Source organism: Ambystoma mexicanum, chromosome 7p (assembly GCF_040938575.1).
Source record: "Ambystoma mexicanum isolate Mex_15411 chromosome 7p, UKY_AmexF1_1, whole genome shotgun sequence".
Classification (NCBI taxonomy): Eukaryota; Metazoa; Chordata; class Amphibia; order Caudata; family Ambystomatidae; genus Ambystoma; species Ambystoma mexicanum.
In genome coordinates, this window is record NC_090939.1 from 141,958,649 (window position 1) to 141,982,034 (window position 23,386).

A 23,386-nucleotide genomic window follows, 5' to 3' on the forward strand; every position below is an offset into this window, starting at 1 on the left:
TGTATGGGTTGGTCTGCGCCTGCACCTGTTTTTCAACAGGATGACCTGAGAGACATATTAGACAAAGGTCCACAGGAGGATCCTGTGGTCCCCTTCCATGCAGCCTTACAAAGGAAGATTTCATCTAATTGGGAAACTCCTGAGGTTATCCCTGCAGTCAATAAAAGATTGTCAGCCAAGTATAGGGTAGCTGCGGCTGACCCTGAATACCTATCAAAACACCCGACTCCAGAGAGCCTGGTGGTTCAAGCGGCAACTTCATCAAGCAGCAGATCCGCTTACCCTACTGTCCCACAGGACAGAGGGGACAAAAGGTATGATTCTATGGCAAAAAAAGTATTTTCTGCTTGTAGCATGGCGTTGAAGTCCATCAACGCCACCTGTACGCTCGCCAGGTTCAGTCACACACTGTGGGAGTGTGCTTCATCAGCGGCTGACTGCATACCAGGAAGAGAGGAAAGGGAAGCCTTCCTTAACATTATTAAAGATGGCAAAGATGCCATGTGCGAGTCACTTCAAACTGGCATCGATTCCGCTGACGGTATCAGCAGGGCCATGGCGGCAAGTACGACAATCCGCAGGCATGCGTGGTTGCGAAAGTCTGGCTTTGCTCCAAATGTACAGGCCAGACTTTTGAATATGCCCTTTGACGGCTCCTCTTTATTCGGTAAAAAGGCTGATGACAGTCTGGAAAAGTTGCAGACATCTAAAGCAGCGGCAAAATCTTTAGGAGCTGCAATCCGCCAAACGCCTTTTCACCCCTCAGGAACTTCTGGGATAGGAAAGTCCTTTAGCTATTATTCCGCATTCGGGAAAGGCAGAGGACAGCCGGCTCAGAGACCAAAGGAGATCCACCCGAGGTGGACGGGTCAAAAGTACTAAAGCCGCCGCCGCAGCAGCAGGTGTCTCTTTACCCTCAGCATTTGCATCAGCCGCCCCCAAACCACTCTGAGGTCTTTCCACACAACACCTGTAGGGGGCAGGTTAACTCACCATTTGACAGAATGGCAGGCTATAACGTCAGATGCTTGGGCATTGGAGACAGTTGCCCAGGGTTACTGCCTACCCTTTCTACACATCCCTCAGAGTTATCCAGCGGGGCACAGCTCTCTAAAAGTTCCAGATCCGCTCCTCTTGCAGGAAATTATAGACCTGCTAGTGAAAGGTGCCATAGAACTGGTACCTGTAGCAGATTGGAACAAGGGCTGGTACTCCTCCCCCCCCCCCCCCCTACTTTCTCACACCAAAGAAGGACGGAGGACTGAGACCCATCCTGGACTTATGAGAATTGAACAAGTTCCTCAGGAAGGACAAGTTCAAGATGGTAACTCTCTCTCGGATCCTTCAGGCCCTCCAGCTCCAGGACTGGCTGGTATCTCTGGACCTTCAGGATCCTTATTTCCATGTGCCAATCCATCTCAAACACAGGAAATACCTGAGGTGCGCAATTGGCGACTCTCATTATCAATTTCGAGTTCTGCCATTTGGGCTGACTTCCGCCCCGAGGGTCTTCACCAAGCTAATGTTGGTAGTGGCTGTGAGTCTAAGGAGGGAAGGGATCCAGGTCTACCCCTACCTGGACGATTGGCTGATCAGGGCTGTATCTTCAGAACAAGCTCAGAGCCAGCTAGATTATGTATGCCACTTCCTTCACAAACTGGGCTTCTCCCTCAATTTAAAGAAGTCACAGATGATACCATCACAGAGACTCCAGTTCATTGGAGCGGTCCTGGACACTTCCCTGGGAAAAGCCTCGCCACCAGAGGTGAGGGCTCAAGATATTCTGCAGATGGTCAACAAGTTCCAAAATGCCCAACGTCTCCCAGCCTTCGACTTTTTGAGGTTGCTAGGCCTCATGGCATCCTGCATCTTCCTTGTGCCAGAGGCTCGCTTGAGAATGAGATCTCTTAAGTGGGCACTAAGAACTTAGTGGTCGCAATTCTCAGGGAGAATGACAGATCTCCTCCGGATTCCGGACAAGGTAGCCCACGACCTTCTATGGTGGGCCTATCCAGAGAACATCTTGAAAGGAGAACTGTTTTGGCAACGATGGCCGGAGATAACAGTAGTCACAGACGCCTCACTCACGGGATGGGGAGCCCATGCCAACGACTTGACCATCAGCGGTCGTTGGTCTCCATCGGAGTCCAGACTACACATCAACCTATTAGAGCCGAGATCGATGAGACTAGCGCTGAAAGCTTTCCTGCCATCAGTACAGGGGAGAAATGTCCTGATAATGACGGACAACACGGTGGCCATGCACTACCTCACCAAAAGAGGAGGCGTAGGGTCACTGCCACTGTGCAGAGAGGCAATGCAGCTATGGTTTTGGGCAATTCAGGAAGGGATCTCTCTATCAGCAGTTCACCTAGCCGGAGAGAAGAACTTGACAGCGGACTCTCTGAGCAGGCAGAGTACAGTCTCCCACGAGTGGGAGCTAGCTCAGGAAGTCCAAGAGATCTTCGCCCTTTGGGGAACGCCTCAGGTGGATCTGTTCGCCACCAGCACCAACAGGAAGTGCGATCTGTTCTGTTCAAGGGAATTTCCCCCGAGAGGAGCTCTAGGGGACGCGTTCGTAGTGGACTGGGAGTTCCCACTCCTTTACGCGTTTCCACCAGTCCCTGTTATTCCTCAAATGATCAGGAGGTTGAGAAGATTCCGAAAAACCATGATCCTAATTGCCCCGGACTGGGCCAGGAGAACGTGGTACCCGGACCTTCTAGATATGTCCATCTGGCCTCCAATCCGTCTTCCACTCCGAGAATCTTCTCTCGCAGAAGGGAGGTCAGGTTCTCCATCCAGACATCAGAACCCTCAACCTTCATGGTTGGCTTCTGAAAGGGTGAGGTACAAGGATTGGGACCTCCCTGATAACGTCAGGGAGGTGTTGCTTTTGGCCAGCAACAAAGTCTTTATACCGCTGCCGTTGGAACAAATTTTGCAGCTGGTGTATAGAAGGGAATATCGACCCTTTTTCATGTGGTACACCAACAGTGTTATCGTTTCTACTCTACTTGGCAAACTCAGGCCTTCAAGTTGGCACTGTGTAAAAGGCTATCTCACAGCGCTTTCAATCTTCAAGCGCACTGCGGAGGAACCATCGTATTTCAAACTACCTCTGGTAATTCAATTTCTCAAGGGATTAACTAATGTTTATCCTCCAAGACCATTCCAAGTTCACTTATGGGACATAAATTTAGTCTTAAACTTCCTTATGGGTACTCCATTCGAACCACTCCACTCTTGTTCGCTGAGATTTCTCACACTTAAAACTGTCCTATTGGTAGCACTAACATCTGCTAGAAGGGTGAGCGAGCTACAAGCTCTCTCTTGTAAACCCCCCCATACAATGTTCCAAAAGGACAAAGTTGTCCTACAGGTGAAGCCTAATTTCCTCCCAAAGGTGGTTTCAGAATTTCATATTACTCAGAAAATTACCTTACCTTCGTTCTACCCTCCTCCCCATCCGGGGAAGGAGGAAGAAAGGCTACATAGGCTGGACCCAAGGTGAGCTCTGAGCTTTTACATCAGCACACTGGCTAGGATTAGGCAAGCAGACCAACTGTTTGTAGGATACTCAGGTCACAAGTTGGGACTACCCATAACAAAACAGACCATTTCCAGGTGGATTATTTTGGCCATTCTGGAATGTTACAAACTGGCAGGGAAAGAGCCACCCCAGAATCTTAGGGGTACCGGTCTGAGACATATGTGCGGCTGCCACATGGTCGTCCGCACATACATTCACAACATTTTACAACCTGGATTCCTCCACTAGTCAAGAGACCAGATTTGGCAAAGCCGTATTACATTCGGTTCATTCCTAAAAGGGATACATGACATTCTCCAGCATTGGATCTTTCATGGATTCACATGCTTAGAATATTCCCCGTCGTCAGACTGGGAACCCTCGGTACACATATATAGTCGTTTTCTATAGGAAAAAACTTCCGACACTTGTGTGTCCTATCCACATCTACGTCCTCTCCGGGGCCGTCCACGCAAGCCCCGTTGGACATAATGGTATAAAAGGCCCCGCCCCCGCGGGTCCCGTCAGATTTCAACCGTCTCCAAAGATAGTGGGATCTCCTCGCGTAGTCTCTACTGCTAGAATTTGTCAAATTGTCGAACTCCTGTGAGTTTGGGAGTTTTATCGGAATGTCGGGAAAACCTCTATTTCGCCCGTGTGCCACATGCGGATTGAAGAAGGTTTGAGGGGGACGGCCATTTAGACTGTATTTATTGCCTCCACCCTCACCACTCCGCAGACCAGTGTGAAATATGTAAGGGTTTTTCCCAGAAAACCCTGAAGGATCGAAACCGACGACTGGTATCCTGGTTAAATGACGGTGCAGGAGCGTACCCTCAGTCTGAGGTGGGCTCTGTGCGCAGCGTTGCCTCGGCGAAAACATCAGGAGCTCGTCGGCGCTCAACTTCGTCGGAGCCTCCGGCTAAGAAGTCACGACCTGTGGAAAAGGACGTTCCACGAAGTCACTCTTCTAAGGATTCTGCTAAAGACTCAAGAAAGACATCTTCGTCAACTTCGTTGAAGAAAGGAAAGGAGAGGCCTAAATCCTCCTCGGGCGATCAACACAGATCAGCCACGAGTAGAGATTCGGAGAAACGCAGGGAGAGCGCTGTGAAGGCGGGACCGCCTAAACCACCTGCAGGCCCAACGTCGACGACGACGATCCAGTCGGTGTCCTCACTGCCTCTGACGCAGTCGATTTCACCCGTCGTCAACCCAGCGACAACCTCGACGACTATGTCCTCGTCGACAGAAGTTCTGGCTTGGAGACCAGAAGTATTTGATGTGGGGTTGCCTGACACATTGCTACAGGAACAGGCAGCGTCGATTGCCTCGAAAGAAGACGACAGCTTCAGAATTGTGAGCCCGGAGGACCTCGGTCTACGAGCCAGGTTTCCAGCAGGAGCAACCTGCTCTCAGGTGTTTACCCAGCCTCCAAGCTCTCAGGCGACCCTGTCCATGGAGGTACTGTCCTCTTTGCACTTGCTGCTGAAATCGCTGGACGAAAGGCTTCCACCTATACCGTCAATACCCCCCGTCGACGAGCCCGGCCGTTCACAGCGCCCGACCAAGTCGATCGGGGTTCCAACTACTCCAGCGGTCCAGGAGGAAGGTGAGCTTTCGGACTCCCTATCTGACCACGGGTCAGTGTCAGATATATCCCTCTCACCATCTAGGGATCCATCCTGGGTGTCGGATGTGGAAATGGAAACACCAAAGAGTCCTACTCACCCGTCGCCACCGGACGATATAGGTGCCTTTCATTCTATGATGGAAAAAGCGTGCAAGGAGTTTGGCCTGGTCCAGCAGGAGGAGAAAAAGGACTGTTTTCTCTTTGACCATATGGGCAAGAGTAGAGGCTCAATATTTTGAATACCCATTTTAGACCATGTCTGGAAAGAAGGTGTTCAAACCATGCGTCACCCATTTTCTGAGCCGGCTGTCAAAGGCCGCATTGAAAAGAAATTTAAAGTCCCAGACTCTACACCGAAGTGTCTTTCGTCTCAACCTACACCGGACTCGGTGGTGTCGTCGGCCGCGACGAGAAAAGCAAAGGCCCAACATAAATGTTCTACCCCTCCAGATAACGAGGCGAGGCGCCAGGACGTGTTTGGAAAGAAGGTTCTTTCTGTGGGGGCCTCGACGGTGAAAGCAGCTAACTCCCTGGCGATTGTGGCCAGATATGACAGGGAGATGTGGCACAGACTGGCACCTATCCTGGACCACCTCCCGGAAGAACATAGAAGAACGGCGATGTCCCTGGTTCGAGAAGGCGAAGAAGCATCGAATCATGCTATTAATATAGCAGTGGACCTGGCAGATTCGGGTTTTAAACAAATAAATAACAGAGTTGTTCTAAGACGCCAGGCTTGGCTTAAGTGCACCAACTTCAGACCCGAAGTACAGTATAAAGTCTTGGACATGCCCTTTGAAGGTGATCTTCTTTTCGGAGAAAAGGTGGATGAGGCCTTGAAGGGCATGAAGGAGGACTCAGATACAGCACGCTCGTTGGGTTCGCTCCAGAGCGGTAAGCCTTTTCGTTCTTTTCGTCCCTTTAGAGGAGCATCTGGAAACTCAAGATTCTCAGCGACCAGGGATAGATCTTTTGGCAGATCAGCGTATCCTTCCCAGGGATATAGACGCGCCTCTCAGACCTCAAACCGGCGCAGAAACTTCCAGTCTTCCAAGAGACGACCAACTTATTCGTCGTCGACGAGCAAGCAGAAAGACCAGCAATGACGGGAAGCGTACCGTTCTGGGAGGAAGAGTGTCAAGCTGCATCGAGGAATGGGAGTCCATCACAACAGATCAGTGGGTTTTGGACACGGTGAGCTACGGGCATTCCCTACTATTCAAATGCAAACCTCCAAAATGTCCACCAATACACCTATCCCAGCCACATCTAAACATCTTGCGGCAGGAAGTAACACTCATGTTACAGAAAGGCGCCATCGAATTAGTCCCTGCATCGCAGAAAGGCCTAGGGGTATACTCACGGTGTTTTGTGGTAAAGAAGCCCAACGGAAAATGGCGCCCTATTCTCGACCTGCGAGACCTCAACAAGACCCTACAGAGTCAAAAATTCAAAATGCTTACACTGCAGGAGGTGATCAAATCCGTCCAAAAGGACGATTTTCGTGTCTTAACTAGATCTACAGGACGCCTACTTCCACATTCCGGTGTGTCAAAAACACAGGAGGTTTCTGAGGTTCATGGTAGGTCAGACACACTACCAATTTGCGGTGCTCCCATTTGGTCTAAAGTCCTCCCCAAGAACGTTTACAAAATGTTTAGCACCCGTGGCAGCCTGGCTGCGAAAGAGAGGGCATCATGTATACCCGTACCTCGACGACTGGCTTGTGAGGGGATCCTCCCCAGCGTCGACCAACAACAGCGTACAAGCTACCTTACAACTTCTGCAACGATTGGGGTTAGCAGTGAACTTCGAAAAGTCTTCTCTAAAGCCCTCAAGGAGCTTGAAGTTCTTGGGAGCTCAATTCGAAACCCACTCGGGAATAGTGAAACCGTCCCTAGACAGAATATTGAAGATCGAACAACTGACGAGTCAACTTCGCCTACAGAGCACATTTTCTGTGAGAAAATATGTGGCAATCCTGGGTTCCATGGCTTCGTGCATCCACCTAGTAGCGAACTGCCGATTATTCATGAGGCCACTACAGGAATTCCTGTCGGACAGATGGAAGCAGGCCACGGGCCGGTGGTCGGACAAGATCCTCGTCGTCGACGACGAGGGCGTCATCAGATCCCTCCAATGGTGGAAAATCTTTCACAACCTGGACAGAGGGGTTCCTCTACAAGAGCCGGAATTTCAGAACACCATCATCACGGATGCCTCCCTGACGGGCCGGGGTGCACACATGAACGATCATCAAACCCAGGGCAGATGGTCTTCGACCGAATCGCACCTACACATCAACGTGCCGGAACTGAGGGCAGTGAAATGGGCCTTGAAATCATTCCTTCCACATATCAAAGGATCAAGAGTAAGAGTGCTGACAGACAACACGACAGCCATGTTCTACTTGATAAAGCAAGGAGGCACCAGATCCAGGACCCTCTCGGCGGAAGCGCAAAAGATCTGGCACTGGGCGTTGAAACACAACATATCCTTAGTGGCTTACCATCTCCCGGGTGTGAAGAATGTGCAAGCGGATTCCCTGAGCAGGACAATGACTCAAATACACGAGTGGGAGCTGGACACCGGTCAGATACAAATAATCTTCGGAAGGTGGGGGACCCCCTCAATCGACCTCTTCGCAACGAAAGAAAACAGGAAATGCGATCAGTTCGCGAGCAGATGGCCTCAAAAAGGATCCCTGGGGGAAGCGTTCTCGTTTCCTTGGACGGACAAATTCCTGTACGCTTTCCCTCCGTTCCCCCTTATACGGAGGACAATCCAGGGGATTCTCAGGTACAAATGCCGGGTCATTCTAGTGGCCCCGTACTGGCCGAGACAACCATGGTTTTCCGACCTCCTACATCTGTCGTTGGAACGGCCTATAACTCTCCAGAAAGTGCCGAACCTACTGTCCAGGGACAAGGGAACGGTGTGGCATCACAATCCGGACAGCCTCAACTTAACAGCATGGCTCCTGACTTCTCAGAGTTTGGCAGCTTGAAAGTCTCGTCGGATTGCCGGAGAATTCTACAGGCGGCTAGGGCCCCTTCGACTAACAAATCATACATATACAAATGGCGAAGGTTCTGTACGTGGTGTCAAACCCAACACGAAATTCAGCCTTTAGAAGTAACCCCTGAACAAATTCTTCCGTATCTTCTTCACCTAGCTGAGAGTGGGCTGTCATCATCATCCATCAAAGTACACTTGGCGGCCGTTTCAAGGTTTACGAGGAGGAGACAGTCTTCACCATTATTCAGTGACAGACTGGTGAAACATTTCATGAGGGGTCTCTTTAGAACTTCCCCCCTACGAAACGGTTCCCACCGTCGTGGAGTTTAAATGTGGTGTTGGCTGCCTTAATGAAGCTTCCGTTTGAGCCAATGTCCTCTTCATCCATGCAGTTCCTATCGTGGAAACTGGCTTTCTTAATTGCCATTACATCGGCTAGAAGAATGTCGGAATTACAGGCATTGGTCATAGATCCTCCGTATATGAGATTCTTTAAGGACAAAGTAATTTTATCAACTAACCCTACTTTCATCCCGAAAGTGCCGACAGTCTATCACAAGCACTCGACCCTGGTCCTTCCTACTTTCTTTGCGTCCCCGCCGTCGACGGCGGAAAAAGCCCTTCATACTCTGGATGTCAAAAGGGCGTTAAAATTTTACCTGCAAAGGACGCAGGATATCAGAACTACCAGACAGCTGTTCATTGCCTATGGCCTGTCGGTGAGAGGAAGGGCAATTTCCAAGCAAGGGCTGGCTCGATGGGTCTCTTCGGCGATTACTTTTAGTCACTCCAAGGCCGGGAGACCCCTACAAGAGTACCCTAGAGCCCATTCCACGAGATCATCAGCCTCGTCCGCGGCTCTATGGGCTGGAATTCCTCTAACAGACATCTGCCAGGCGGCGGCATGGTCTGTTCCACACACGTTTACACGCCATTACTGCCTGGAAAGGCAGCAAGCGGATGAGGTACAGATGGGAAGGGCGGTGCTGCGCCGTCTGTTTCAATGAGGTAAGCCAAATACGGTGAAGCTGTTGTCTCTTACCTTGCCTATGTTTGTTTCCTTGATCTTATTTATGTATTATGAATATGTTTATATCTGAAAATATGTTGCTGCTTACACACATATATATGTATATACATATTGGACTGAGAGTGTTTCTTGTAAAAGTAAGTTACATTGCATTCTCACCCCCGTCTTCAATGATACTGCTATACAATCTATTCTAAGCATGTGAATCCATGAAAGATCCAATGCTGGAGAGGGGAGTAGTTTCTTACCTGTAACTCCATTTCTCCAGCGTTGGTATCTTTCATGGATTCAGATGCGCCCTCCAGCCTCCCCGGATTGCAATGTGCAAGATATGTGCATAAGCAGGTTTCCCTTTTTCTACTTTGGAGGGGCCGAAATCTGACGGGACCCGCGGGGGCGGGGCCTTTTATACCATTACGTCCAACGGGGCTTGCGTGGACGGCCCCGGAGAGGACGTAGATGTAGATAGGACACACAAGTGTCGGAAGTTTTTTCCTATAGAAAACGACTATATATGTGTACCGAGGGTTCCCAGTCTGACGACGGGGAATATTCTAAGCATGTGAATCCATGAAAGATACCAACGTTGGAGAAATGGAGTTACAGGTAAGAAACTACTCCCTTATTACTCCCACCTCCAATTACATGCCACTGCTATGGTAGTCTATCAAAGATAAGGAATACGTCGGAGGACACAATCCCTTTGAAGAACAAGTTACTTCTTACCTTGTAACGTTCTTTCGATGGGATGTTCCTCCGACGTATTCCTTATCGCCCCTCCCATCCATCCAGCAGTAATACTTCCCTTGTGGTTGCAGTTTACGCTCCTTCAAGGTCAGTAACCAATTGAGGCATGACTTATCTTATGCTACAAAACGGAACAGAGCAACGGACGCCGCGCGTGGCTATTTATGGGCATGGTGACGTCGGCGCTGATACGGTGGCTTTCAAGGGACATCGACTCGGCTGACGTCGACGCGCAGCGCCCTCTGCAGAGAAAACATTTCCGAGGCCAGCAAGCTGGAGATGAATTATCAAAGATAAGGAATACGTCGGAGGAACATCCCATCGAAAGAACGTTACAAGGTAAGAAGTAACTTGTTCTTCTGGTCTAGGCTGGTGAGAGAGTAGGTTTATTCTCAGCAAACTAAATTAACCGATCTTGGTTTCTCCATTCAGTATGTGAGCGAAGATGAAAGTAATACAGCTGCATCCAATAGCGGGAACCGCTATAAAAAATTCTGAATTCAGATGGTACCAAACCTTGTGAAGTGAGCGAATATCCAGAGAATATTCGATGATGTCACATCGACTCTGTGACGAAGGGCCGTCCCTGGAACTCACTGAGGCCACTGGCATCATTGCAGGAGAAAGTAGTCGTATAGCTATTTTCATGGAATTCCAGAGGCAGCACTCATTTGTTTTCTAATGTAACAGCAATGAACCTCCTTAAAGGAGTCAAATGTAGTATTGCTCCTAGAAACCTTGCTTGGTACCTCACCTGTAATAACGGATTTCAATACTTTTCCCAGTCATCCATTCCTAGTATTATGGGGCCGGCTTCTGGGGGCTTGCTTACTGCCTTAAGATCGGGTTATGGCCTTTCGGCAGAGATCATCCCCAATCTTCCGTTCGGTATATTGGATGTCGCCTTTTCGAAGGCCTGGTGACCCATTCAATTTGCTTCTGATCAATTTGCATAAGAGGGTGGGGGAATTGGTTGTTTTCCTAAGGGCAATTACTGAACGTATGGAGGAAAGAACTCTATACATTGGTCAGAACAGAGCATAGGCTTGCTTAATGAAGATTTCGATAGGGTAATGAAGTTTTCTAATGTAAAATGGAGGTGTTTAATGCTGTCCGTTTTGATTCCTTTTTGCAAGACTTGATTGATACTGCATTGGGCAACCATGCAATAATGCCACGGGAGATGAGGAAGCAGCACATTCATAAGTACGATGAACAACTCGCAGCGGCTAAGTGGTATATGGGGAGGAAATTAAGATGCATTAAAAACTCTCCTGATCTAAAAGAGATTCACTTGCCCCAGTGCACGAAACTCTGATATAAAAACCTTTTTGTAAAGGAAGGCGTGCAATTATTCAGCAGAATTATTTTTTCTTTTTTTATGTGCTTCATATCCTTATAAAAAAGGATGTGGGAGCCTTTTGGGCTCTGATTAATGCGCAGAAGGCAGCCTGGAGCATTGACTGTCTAAATGCAGTTTCTGAACCTGTTTGGGTTCATTTTTGTGAACAGCTGTATGCTTATCAACTCAAGGACGCAGAGTCTCTAATATCTTTAAGGCAAGATTCCAACCAGTGATGTTGGTCACTCCACCTGATTAGGGACAGAATCCTGAAAAACATCAAAGCCTGTCCTTTTGGGAGGGGAATTGATGATATTAGAGGCCAACGCTGCTGCTAACTTTCACAGAAACCCTCTTTGTTCCCAATATGTTGCTCTAAGAAAGAATGTGCCCTGCAAGGCCACGAGACAGTGCTGGGTGCCTTGGTGTACGTGTTGCCACAAACGGGCCAAAGCAGGCCTCCGACCACCACCCAGCCAACCACGAGTTATGGCACCTGCCTGTGTGTGTGTGTGTGTGTGTGTGTGTGTGTGTACCAGTCTTTGAGCCTGTCAGGTGCACTGTATAATGATGTAGCACTATTTTCCAAATGTAGCTAATTGCTCTTTTGGCCTTGGTTCCCTGGAGATGAGCGGAGTAGACCCCATGTGATGGAAGACGGACGGACTGGCCCAGACCAATGGCCTGGCATCCCCTATGGAGCAGTCTGCCCATGTATAGGGTTGCACCAACCAGCTCAGCTGGTTTTTACCATATATAATTATGTCACTGTTGACAATGTGCCCCCTTTTAAGCTTTTGCTCGTACCCTCTTTCCCTCAGAACTTTCCTGGGCACCAAAGTTCTTTGCTGGCACACCTATTTTTGTATAATTAAAACTTGTCCTTACAAGAATCTCTTGCCCCTTTTTTCCCTAGCGGGTTGTTTTTTTTACGTGTGAGCATTTAGGAGCGTGCCTTCAAGCTGCCGACCCAAATGGGATGAGCAATTCCTTGAAGGCTGACCCTATTGGGCTAATGCACTGTTATTTGGGAGCATAATATTAGGACACATTTCCAATTTCCTGCAGGATTAGCTTTGTTATACCTATCTATAAGAGGGGTGCAAGGTCTGAACCCCGGAACTATCGAGCTACATCTTTAATTGATGCGGACAGTTACATCTTTGTGTCTCTTTCTTATGATATGGCATTTATAACGCGCCTATTCGCAAGTGTTTCAAGGCACGACGAGGCAAGGGAGGGTGAACAGAAGGAAGACAGACAACTCTTACTAGACCAGGTGACATTGAGATTGCACAAGTGCAGGGGTAGGGGAAAGGGGAAAAGTGCTGGGGGGAGGGGTATTTTCTGTACAAAGGCTGAATGCATTCCAGATAGGTTTACGTAAAGGTAATTCTACGAATATTAACGGGCTGGTTATAAGGGCAATGCAGGAGTCTGCATGGGCGGATCCGAAACAAACCATGTATGTGGTATCAGTAGACCTTTCAGCAGTGTTCGACAGAGTGGACCATGTCAAACTCTTGTCGAAGTTACAATCTTAGGGACTGCCGCAGGGCCTACTGAGGCTCTTAATGGGCTGGTATGAATATTCTGGAGTTAGGAATCGCCTGAATCATCAAAGAGACTTGTCAACTAGAAATTAAACAATCTGGTCTGAAATGGGGGGGTTGTTCTGGCCACATGCCTCTTTAATCTATATGTGTCGCACATTGATGAACATCTAAACCATTCCGTTTTCATCCTGCCTAAATTAGGCATATTAAAAGTGCCATGGATAGTCTACGCAGACTGTTTTGCTCTTGAATAATTCCCGAGTTGGGTTACAGAGGCTTTTGAACTCTTTTTCGATATATGCTAAGGCAAATGGTTTGCTCATTATACTGTTAAAAATGAGAATTCTCTCTGAGAGTTAAGAGAGACACCACAATGACTTGGGCATTTGAGAATACACCTGTTGGAGTTTCTTCTTACATGATCTATTTGGGCTTCCATATTGTTGCACAGCCAGTGTATGGGAATCTTAAGCGCATGCATATTTCAAAGGCCTCGATATTGGCGAACCAATTGATGATCGATTGAGAATTCGGACACTTTGGAATAATTCCAGCTATTAATATTTATGAAGGAAGGTTGTCCCTAAATTAATTTATGGTCTGGAACTGTATTTATTTGTATAGCGCACCAAGCCTGAGGGTATCTGGGCGCTTAACTTAAGAATATGGTTACAAGTTAATTTGCTGTGGTAATGGGTTACAGTCGTACCACTGAGCTTATCCTCGAGATAGGTTACATACAGTTCATAAGGCGGATACATTATTCACATATACATTTACCCTAAACAGTTGCATTACATTCATGCAGTATGGTGTTTGCCCTGGTTGGGATGGTAACAGAATTGAGCAGGTTGGTGGTGATTTCGCCGTCTTGGGCGAAGAGCCAGGTTTTAAGGCCTTTGCGGAATGACCAGAACGGCACGTCTGCTCTGAGCGCTAGCGGCATGGAATTCCGCTGTTTGGCCGTGATCACTGGGAAGCTTCAGCCTCCCGCTTTTTGCTGTTTGAATCTGGGGATAGTGAGGAGGTGTGAGTAGGCTGATCGGGTAGGTCTGAGCTTTGGAGATTTGGTTGGCGAGGTAGGCTGGGGCACTCCTGGACAAGCATTTGTGCGTGAGTGAGAGGACTTTGAATTTAATGTGATCATATACTGGTAGCCAGTGGAGGTTGCGCCTAGCTGAGGAGATGTAATCCTTTTTGGGGATGTTGAGGGCAGCTCAAATCATTATTCTGAGTTATTTGCAACTTCCTGATGTTCAACGTGTTTGAACCTGCAAAGAGTGAATTGCAGTAGTCCATTCTCGATTAAGATGAGTGCTCTGGCTAGTGTGATGCAGTTGTCTGTCGCTAGAAAGGGTCTGCTAGCTGTGATCAATTTGGCAGTATAAGCTGCTGATGAAGCAATGTCATTGACTTGTCTTGTAAGGGATAGTAATGAGTCTGGGGTTGGGGGGTTGCTGATAAGTTATATATATATATGTTTTTTTTCTTTTCATTGTTCAAACAAAGCTCATAGTGTGCCATCCAAGCTTGGACCGTGAGGTAGATGTTGTTCAGGAGTTTGGTGTCGAAGTTTCCTGTGATGGGTAGAAGTATTTGGGTATCATCAGTATAGTTGGTATATGTGACGGCCAGTTTGTCGAGGAGGTCAAAAAGAGGCTTGGTGAACACATTATAAAGAGTGGGGGAGACACAGGAACCTTGTGGTACTCTACATGTAACTAGGACCGGTCGAGCTGCTGCAGTGGGAGAGAAGACTCTCTTGGTGCGGTCTGCCAGGAAGGATTTGATCCATTTTATAGCACTGGTTGAGAAATGGGCTGCATGTTTCAAGTGTTGGCAGGGGATGTTGTGGTTGACTAGGTGGAATGCTGCAGACAGGTCTAGGAGGAGGAGAATAGCCAAGTCCCCTTTATCTTTGATTAGGTCAGTTTCTTTCCCATGGCCTGGGGCGGAAGCCTGATTGGCGGAGGCCTAAAAGGTTGTAAGTTTCCAGGTATTTTTGAATTTGTAACAACGCAACAGGAGAAATGGCATCGTAGTAATTGGTTGGGATGTTTGGGTCAAAGGTAGGTTTTTTCAGAAGGGTAGAACCCATGCTTCTTTCAGGTTTTCTGGTACGTTGCTAGAGGGAAGGAGTTTTTGATCAGGGTTGTGATTAACGGAGCAAGTTTATCAGCACACTCTTTGAGGGTTGCCTGGCAGATGTCACCTTGGCATCTAGATGGCTTGAGTCCTTTGATAATTTGTAGAGTTTCAGCGGTGGAGATCAGGGTGAATTCAAATCTCTGGATAGGGTTGTTGTAAAACTGAGGCGGGTTGATGGGGGGCAAGCTTAGTTGATTTGGTTTGATTTTGTTGTGAAGTGAAGCTACTTTGTCGGATAGGGCATTGTGGATGTTAGTGAACCAGGGGAGATCCTTAATGCAGTGGTCTGGGGTAGAGGCAGGTGATTTAAGCTCACGTAGGAGTTCTTTGGTATCTGAGTTGACATTCTCGATTCTCTTGTTGTGTTATCCTTTGACTAGATGGTGGCTGCCTTGTATTCAGTAGCTTCAGAATTAAACAGGCATTTGTTTTCGAGGGAGTTTTTTTTTTTTCCAAGTGCTTTCTGCTGTTCTTTTGGCCGATCGACGGTCCTTTTGACTGTACGTAAACCAGGAGTTGGTATGGGCGATGGGTTTTGATTTGCATGGGGCCTAGTGGGGCCACTTTGATGATGGCTTCTTGTAGGGTTTGGTTATAGAGCGTTACCATGGTGGTAAGGTTAGAGGTAGCGTTTGCATGGTTAGTGATGGGGAGTAGTAAAGGGAGCATGTTGTCAGGGGTGATGCTCTTCTGGCTTCTTGTGTGCGCTTCTTGGGTACGTTGCAGTAGGATGTTGGGCATCGATGGGAAGCTGGTATTGACTTGAATGATGTTTTAGTCAGACTATGTGCATGGTGTATTGGCTAGTATGTCAGTTGTACAATTCAGGTCAGCTAGCCAGTCTAGTGTACGTCCTTTGTCATGTGTGGGGCTTGTGATTCTGAGGGTAAAGCCTTTTGCGTCTATGGTATTGGCGATAGAAGTAGCCTGGGAGTCGGAAGGGTCATTTAAGCCTAAATTGAAGTCTCCCATGATGATGATTTTTGATAAAGGTGTTGATGGTGAGAAGGGTCGCTATGTCTTCCTCAAAGATGTCAGAGGGCCGGGCAGTCTGTAGATAAGGTGGATGGTGAGGGTAGATGTGGCTGAGAGTGAGAGTTTGAATGTGATTAGTTCCCCTGATGGGAAGGTTTGGTTGGTGATTGCTCTTAGCTGGAGGTTGTTTTTGGCAATGAGCGCAACTCCTCCTTCTTTGGATCCTATTCTATTATTCCTAAGGATGGTGTCTCCTTCAGGGATGGCTATGGAAAGGATGAGAAGAGCAGCTGCATAAAGCAAAGTTTCTCTGGTTGCCAGGAAGTCAAGGTCATGAGTGGTGATGAGGTCGGCTATGTCAAGTGTATGTGCCAGGTGGGATCTAGCGTTGATAAGGGAGCCCTTAATGCTGGATAAGGAGGATGTTTGCCCATTTTTCAGTGGGTTAGTTGTAAGCTTTCCTGCTTTGTTCTTCATTGCTCTGCACTTCATAGTTTGGATGTGGTGCGAGGCTATAATGCTGTGGTAGCTACGAAGTTGATGGATTCGCTGGAGGCAACAATGTGGAGGCGTGTTTTGGAAATATCTTATGGCTGTCGCACTGGAAGCTGTTAAATTGGAATTGGGTAGTCTATCCCTGAAGGTTAGGGTACATTGGCGACTGATGTCCCTGTTTCCAAAACAAATTTCCTCGTCCAACAACTCTCTGTATGGTGATATGAAAGCATATATGGAATTTAGGGTTAGATCAGGTGACATGATAACCTGGCACATATAAAAGTTATGTGCTACACCCTATTACTGGAATTGGGTCTGGACCAGGGTGTACTGATTCACAACCAAGACACACTAAAAAATGTTTTTTTTCAATAGAGATTGGGGTAATACAACTGACCGTTTACATGAGTATGTCTCAATGAAGCATTTGGCCCATGGACATAAAAAGAGAGGCTCGATTGCACCCTTTTTATTCCAGTTTCCTAATTATTTTGATCAGTCTATCTTCTGAAGATTCCGGTGGAATCTCTTCCCGACAAAGGAAATTCTCTTAAGGAGGGGGATGATTACCTTGGATATTAAGATGTGCAGTTTTTGCAATATTAAATATTTGGTTGAAACTATTAAACATCTATTGCTACATTGTACTGTCTGAAAGATCAGAGATCTGTCTATATGGACAAATTGTTATTGACAATAAATTGGCAAGACAAGGAAAATCTCTGGAGACAATGCCTGGGCACAAATATAAAGGATGGACTAGCCATAGCGGCTTTCTTGAAAACTTTGCGCTTGACTACTTGATTGTATTTTCTTTTCTGCTTGTTATTTTGGGAATATTTTGAATAAAGGAGAAGCTGAATTGATGATGAGACTCGAGGAGGGATTTGGCAAGTGGACGGGAGCACTGAAGATGAGACTGGGAGGAACAGAGGTGAAGATAAACTGATGCAGCAAGAAGAAAGTCCTAGGTGCAGGGAGGAGAGCTGAGAATCAGAGGATGGGAGAAGGAGGAGAAAAGAAATGAGAAGGGTAGTAGAGTAGGCAGGAGGTGAAAAGAGGGGGAGAAGTTGTCCTAATACATTTGAGTGTGCGCCAGATTATCCACTGGGGCAAAGCTCTTGGTTGTCAACTGAAGGCTTGGAAGTTCCATCATACCTTGATCCGTACTCCTACTAGAGGGGACTGTGAAGCCTTCCAATTGTGGGGTCCACCGTTTGCATGAGATTCCAACACCTGACCCCCTTAAATATTACCCAAAGAACCAGGGGTGGCGGTGACAGGTTTTTCATCAGCACAGGAGGAACAATGCGACATCGGACAGTGCAGAATTATTCAAGAAAGCCTTTATGAAAGTGGCCCTGAAAAAAAATTGATTGGACATTTTCCATAGTTTTTTTCCCAGGTTTTTTGGGGGGAGCGGGGTCCTCCCAAACGGCCTTATCCCTATTGTGTAACCCTTCCCCCCCTATATATTTCTGTTTTTTCTTTTTTTTAAAGTAATTTCGGCATCAGAAATCTGCAAATGAACGCAATATCGTCTGAGGAGAGATCCATTTTTAACTTTGTGTAACCTGTTTAGATATTCCACTTATTGGGGTGCCTGGCAGCACACACTGTGGTGTGGAATTCTGTCTAATACCGAAAGCAAGCAAATGTAGTACCTTAGGAGCAGTAATTCATTTCCATGCTCTTTTCTGTTTTTCTGTTTACTATTTTATAATGCCTACATCTTGATCATTGTCTAGGGAAAGTTAATAAACCTAAATGATAGAAATCGGGAGTTATAACGCTCACACACTTGCAGAATGTCACTGTACAATCCAGGTTTATTGAATAATAGTAATGAATGAATAGTATGATTAAAAATATGTGATGAATAAAGTAACTCCAGGTTGGTGACCATATTGAGCCAATCCTTTAAAAAGACAGCAACTATAAGGCAGACCATAAAGTCTAAAATATTTCAATGCACAGCAACAAACGTCTTGTGTGATATCTAGTGCAATACCACATATTGTTCATCCTGACTGGAAAATTAATCAGGGGCCCGTGCTGGCAAAACATAAAGGGCATATTTGTTCCGTAGCATCTTCAGACAGTTCTAATACAGCTCTTACATCTGAAGTGGTTTGGGGATTGTTCTTGAATTTACAGGAGAGTGGGCACAGACTTTAATTCCATATTCTAAAGGAGAGCAGGTAATCCCACATGACCTTTACTTATTATGATTGCCCCTACCAAATCCTTCATTGTGCACTACCGCCCGCCCAAAAATATCAATAGGTATTGGCCAACATCCTAAACTTCACCCAACAGCTCCTCACCATCTCAGTGAATTGAAAGCCTCTGGGATCTGAGCATCTATTGTAATGGAGTGGGATTTCTGTTACACTAAAGCCATGAAGACATCAGACAGGACAGGACATTAAGGCTTCCAACATAGAGTAGGGTTGGACTGCTCACATTGGGGCAGTTCAGGCTTGATTGCTCCTGTTGGTGGCATGGCCTGGACTGATTTTTGTGCATGGTAGGTCCCTTTTTGAAAAGCTGATTAAAGCCTTTTTCTGTGGTTCTGATTAAGTAAGCCATCACAGTTTAGCGTTGGCTTGCTTACTGCATGGACCAGAAATGTAAAGTCCTCTGGACTATTTCTACTTCATCTGCCATCTTTGTTTGATTCCACGCCTGCTGCAGCCATTTCTACCGGACAAGTCAGGCTACTCTGATCGCCGAAATTGATATGGCTTTGGTCTTCTCACACCAAGACGCCTTGTGTGGTACATGCAGACTTCAGTTTCTGGGCAAACCGACTATCCTTCCAGGGAGGAATCCTCCCTAGATTCTCCGCTGTAGTGTTCTGAACTACCATTGTTGCTCTTCCCACTCTGTAATTGTATGCATTGTCATTCATCCTTATACTGCTCAGGGTGTCTATTTGCGGTATTGTGGGGCACCAATATGAGAGTAGGGATTGGGCTGGGGAGTCTCAGGTATCCACCATTACCCCTCTTCAGTAGCCTCTAGATAAAATGGCCTCTTGCAAGTTTCTCTTTTGATGGACCTTCCTTGAAATAGAAACAAATTTTGTGTGTTTCTTAAATATACTTTCATTGGAACTGGTAACAAAATATGCAGTTCTGGATGCAAACTATGAAATGTGTTCTCTTCTGTACTTTAGACTATCCGAAGCCCCACATATGATACACTGAATTAAAATATAACTTCTTTTAATTCACCCTGAAGTCCAAGAACACCATAAGTATAACCTTAGCAGACATTATTTGCATTTAACAATAGAAGGAAGAAACTATCTTTGTTATTTTTTGTGGGGAACATAAAACGTAATCGCACCATATCTGGGGAGAGGGGGTTCCAGAGAGAGCAGAAGAGGTGTGGGAGCCGAGGGATTATGCTTGGTATCTGATTAGTCAAATATTGTCATCATCAGTAACAGATTCATTTTAGTGGTAGAAGATTCATTGCATCATAGAAATTAGCAGGGGGTAGAGCGGGGGAATGGGGGTGAGTCAGACAGTGCATACTCAATACTGGGGAGTTATCTTTAGGTAGTTCCTCAACCTAATCATGTTTGTGACCATACAGCCATGTCTGGGGTTGATAAACTGAGAAGGTCCTGTGTACAATCCAACTTGTCTCTTGCCTGAAGTAGCATACTGAATTTTCTCGATGCACTACTCTGCAAATCACTGCCGTAGTCCTCAAAACACTTACCTCTTTTGACCGATGATTGCCAGCGATTGTGACATTCATACTCCACGGTCCTTAAAATACTAATGGACTATTTTTTGCCAATGTGATCAAAACATGGCCGCTAGACTTGGCTACTACATCTGTGCTCTACATACTTAACTGACTGACTGGCTGTCTTGCACTGAATAAGCTTCCGATCACTCTAGACCACCCAGAGTGTCTTCCAAGGCCAGGGTTACATTTCTTAATGGAGATATTGCCCCAGATGCACCTACAGCTTAATGGCTGCACCCACTTGGCAGCACTTCCTTTCATGATGTTGTATCTTGGAGGGAACTTCATGGTACAAACAGTCATCCTCCTGGAACCTAGGCATATGCATATATATATTGTATTTAAGGGTTGAGTAGTCTGTCTTTCCCTCTGCCCTCTCCAATTGCAGATAACTGCTAAGCCTGAAGCTATTTCACAACTGTAGCCAAATCCATACCAGAAGCCTTTCGCCTATAAGCGACTATGGTGACCTGTTTACATATTTGGTGTTTATCACCTTACCTCACTGCATGTGCTAGGACCTTTCTAGTTATCAACTAGTCTGGAGACACAATCTATATGCTTTCCACCTTAGTACTTCTTTACTGAGGCGGCCAGCACAGGCTCTGTTCACACAAGTGCCTTTCTCTTATACAAGCGTAAGTTGTAGCTGCAAAAAACACTGCCGCAACACCATCCATGACCAATAGTGGAACATTGTCCAACACATCAAACCTCCTCAAGCATGGGTCACATCCCTCCCAAAGAGCCTTGTAATGATATAATAAGGCCAGTGTGGCATGCATGTCCTCTGCCTGTGCAAGTAACTATCGGAATAATTTAATGCGGATACTAAGATATGAAGTGACCTGTCCATGACACAACATCGGACACCCTCCAACATGGGTCACCCATCACCATTCCAATCACTCGATCTATACCTGGGTGGCGTCCAGCAACACAGACCATGTTGCATAGTGTGGGGAACTGCTTTTCAGCATGCCTGCCTGTGTTCACAAATAGCTTAAATAAATAAAAGCACCGGCACAGGAGGGGTTTTCAAAGGAAATTCAGAGAGACAGGTTTATTTCGCTTGAAGCAAGCCCAGAATGATGTACAATCGTTCATCTGGGCTTCCTACCCTTTCTCTCTGACAAGAAAAAACAGCTGTATACACTTCAGCACAAATGGCTTTGACGAGTCACCCGCTCGTGGTCTAAAAGTGTACAGAGACCAAAATCTCTGCTTACCCCACACAGCTGCCGTTTGTCTAATTTAACCCACTGGCCTACTTCACAAGCACATGTAAGCAGTCAATCCAAACAAGGGCATTCTGTTTCTGCAAGCTAAGGTCCTTTTTTTAAATCATGTAAGCAGCTATCTCATTAGAGACCCTAGGTTCTACATCTTTCAAAAGTGCCCACAATATTAACACATATTGTTCACAAGTGAACCTTTTTTTTAACTTAGCTCTCTAATTATACCGATCTCTGGAAGTAAATATCTGCTGCATCTTTAACCAACATTTCCCCAATAACATTCTCTTGCATAAAAAAACATTTGTGGTAGATTTTGAAGTTGCCTGTGTTCTGACATGGTTGCATTGGGGACACTTTGTACTATACTAAACAAGGATGGCCCTACATAACATTCCAGTGATAATAACCTCCATAACACATAAACCTTCACCCCTGACAGTACTGGATATGCAAATACATTGGCACACCTTTTTGTGTTTTTTTTTCCTTTTACTCTCTTAGGAGCATAAAGATGCATTAATCCTCTTTCGGATGAAATAGCCATACACATGATTTGGCATGACGTGTGTATGGAGCAAAGAAAACAGCCAAAAGAATTCCATCAGGGCATGTTTCATGGAACTCGATCGCCCCTTGGAGTCTCTTATTACCTCACCCCTTAAGGTAGTCCATTAGAGATGATGGGCTTGCCCACCTGGTAGCTGCTCCTTATGGGAAGGATTCCCTTTTGCAGTTTGTAGTCCAGTTACCGTTGCGTCGCTGTTTCCTGCATCTCAAGTTACAACACCCACTCTGTTGCTCCGGCAATGTCTTTGTGGGGGAATGGCAATGATGCAAACGTCCAATGTCTCAGCAGAACGGGTGCTTTTAGTGCCAAACACGGCAGGCAATGGTGTGGGTAATCAAAAGAAGATGGTGTTTGCTTTTATGCATAAGCATGGCCCCAAAACTAGCAGCCACAATATTTTTGCTGCAGTCGGAGTGGTGATAAATGCCTGCAACACCCCTTTTTCACCTGGGTTGCAGTCCTAAAGATCGACAAATACCCAGTCATCTGCCTGGTTGCCATCTTCTGACCTTCCAATGGTGTTTAGAAAAATACTTCAATCATCAACCTGTTTGCAGAGAATAGACAGGTTTTTAGCTAACTCTTACAGTAGTTGATTAACAGCGGATATAACGCACATATTTTGAAATTTGGCGCACCCCGTTCATTTGCTAGGCGGCCAATAACTACTTTGTAAGGAGACCATCTAACACCTTTGTACACTAATGCTGTTGCTACATTAACAAAAGTTATATTACTGTTGCCCCAAACAGAGTAAGGCGGTCCACATCGGGGTGAATACTCCTTTCCAAGTATTTTTTTACGATGCTTAATGCAGTACTATCTTCCCAGGGGAAATAATTCTTCTACCCATTTGCTAAACATACATTCTTATCACTAACCCGTCATTGTTTCTTGACAGAGAGGCAACTTTAATGCTTCAAAAGAAACTTAGGTGCCCGAAAATGTCTTTTTGGGGCTACCTGACTCGTCCCAATGTTATAGGACACACATACTAAACAGTTTATGAAAGGCAACTATGGCTGGTCTTTAGTTTAGTGCTACTCCACACCTTAGTGAGCAACTTTACACATTACTTCTGCACCTATATGAGACGAGCCATAAGCATAGGACAACATTAAAGGTAAATACATATGTGGTAATGTCCATTTTCCCTCCTCTTGCATATCTAGCCAATAACATCTACATATTTCCCAGTCTGTTTCTATTCCTGAACTCTTGCTCCGTGGCCTCAGTCTGAATAATTTGCACTGTTTCAAGGATATTATCAAATATGATATTCTCTGACTCCATCATGTGTGTAATATAAATAGGTGATACAGGGAACTTTGCA

The 23,386-nt window shown here is 46.2% G+C and overlaps 1 protein-coding gene across 1 annotated transcript in view; it reads left to right on the forward strand.

Moving 5' to 3' along the window:
• The window catches only part of LOC138525755 (beta-1,4-galactosyltransferase 3-like), a 547,693-nt gene that overhangs the window by 195,263 nt on the left and 329,044 nt on the right, over nt 1–23,386 (forward strand). The gene's annotated exons all lie outside the window — the stretch shown is intronic.